Genomic DNA, 2,232 nt, shown 5'->3' on the forward strand with positions numbered 1-2,232 from the left:
GCATTTAATTTCTATTTTCAGACCATAACTTGATACAGATCTCTGCGCTTAACGTTCGTTCCCCGACATGGAACAACGAAAGCGCGCTATACAAAGCTTTCACTTTGATTACAAAGCTCTAACTTTGCCCACGAAACTTTCACTTTACATAGAAAGCTTTCACCTTGCTTACAAAGCATTCACTTCGCTTAAAAAGCTTCCACTTTTCTCACAAAATTTTCACTTCGCTCACAAAGCTTCCATTTTGATCACAAAGCATTCACTTTTCTCACAAAATTTTCATTTCGTTTACAAAGCTTCCATTTTAGTTGCAAAGTCTTCACTTTGCTTACAAAGCTCTAAGCCAGCCGAGCTTTCAGCTTGCATAGAAAGCTTTTACTTTGCATAGAAAGCTTTCACTGTACTTACAAAGCATTCACTTGGCTAACAAAGCATTTACTAAGCTTATAAAGCTTCCATTTTGCGCACAAACCTTTCACTTCCAAAGTTTTCCTTTTATTACAAAACTCTAACTTTGCCTACCAAGTTTCCACATAGCTCACAAAACTTTCCTTGCGAAGCTTCCGCTTTGCTTACGAAGCTTTCACCTTGCTTACAAAGCATTTGCTAAAAAAGCTTCCACTTTACTAAAAAAACTTTTCACTTTGCTTACAAAGCTTTCACTGTGCTTACAAAGCTCCCACCTTGCTTACAAAGCCGTCACTTTGCTTACAAAGCATTAACTTGGCTAAGAAAGCTCTAAATTGGCTTGCGAAGATTTTACTTTGCTTACAATTTTCCACTATTAAGCTCGTCCATATACATTTTAGCAACTACAATATCAGCATAAGTTTATTTAAAATTGTATGCTATTGTTCAGAATTTTAAAAGCTTGAAAAGTTTATAAAGTTTTATTAYAGTTTTCTAAATTGTAAATACTCTTAATAAAAACGAAAACTTTTTGTGAAGCTTTTGAAAATTCACAACWTGCGCATACTAGCAGTTTTATAAAGCATATCAACCCAGCGAATTTCTTGAATCTAAGCAAGCTTTCGAAGGTACTGAAAAAACACTGAAAGCTCAAGTAAATAATCACATTCTAGCCCAACATAAAATACTATGTTTCCAAACTTTTAAATTAAAAAAGCTTTGGTAGTTTAGCGTTGTGGGCTTTAAAGAGTTTTATAAAGCTTTTTTGAAAAGCTTCGAAGGTAATGAAAAATTATTAAAGCTCAAATAAATATTTACCATCTAAAATACTACAAGCACTCATTTTTTTAATTAAAAAGTTTTAGTAGCTTGGTTTCGCAAGTTTTTGAGCTAAGATGTTTTAAGGAGCTTTTTTTTGAAATGTTTCAACGATGGCTTTACGTTCAATATGTAAGCATTGGCCGCACAAATTTTTAACTCCTCTGAGCTTTTAAGCTTAAAAATTTTCGTGAGCTTTTTTGAAACGTTGCAGACTATATATATTGCCTACATTTAGGTGCTTGTGGTAGCTTTACTTCCTTTCCTGTAACTTCGTGTAGGCTTTTTCTTTCAAAACCGATTAACGGCATTTGTTCTAAATTCTCAAATTAGTCGTTAGAAAAAAAATTGTAAAATTTGTGAGAATTTCGTAAAATTTTTCAATTTGCAATGGAGGGATGTGCTTAATGACATACTCGTGATATTTTTACTACTTCTTAAATCTTACAACTAACTTTCTTGTGCTTTTGAAGAGTTTATGTTGGTTTAGATAACCTAAGTAGGTAGATTTCCTTAGGACTTGGTAATGAGTGAAGAGAAATTTTCGTAGAGTGAGAGTTGTTGGCTCAATTTAAGAAAGCTGAAAAAGTAGAAGTTGTTGCTACATCGTAAAAAAAGCTTCTTCAGAAAAATTAGAATCTCTAAAATATATATTTAAATTCATAGATTTCTAATATTCAATATATTTAATGTAAATAGTACTGTAAAGGAATGGAGGAAAGCATCCACTCGTTTTAATAACGGTTTACATTGAGCTTTTGAAATAAATTTTTTCGAAATTTTATTTTTTTAATGCTTTTAAGTGTGACTTTCAGCACATGTTAAATTTCCAAATATTTCTCACAGTTGGTAACTCTATGTAGCTGTTGTTGCATAGCGAGTTTTGCAACATGTTTTAACTTGTTGGATTAGTAACTAATTTTTGGTTTTTAATTTTTTCTGTGTACATACATATTTACTTTGAATTAAAAATTATTTTTTTTTGGTTTTAAATAATATTTTTAA

The sequence above is a fragment of the Bactrocera latifrons genome, unplaced genomic scaffold (genome assembly GCF_001853355.1).
Source record: "Bactrocera latifrons isolate USDA-ARS-PBARC rearing strain unplaced genomic scaffold, ASM185335v1 scaffold_237, whole genome shotgun sequence".
Classification (NCBI taxonomy): Eukaryota; Metazoa; Arthropoda; class Insecta; order Diptera; family Tephritidae; genus Bactrocera; species Bactrocera latifrons.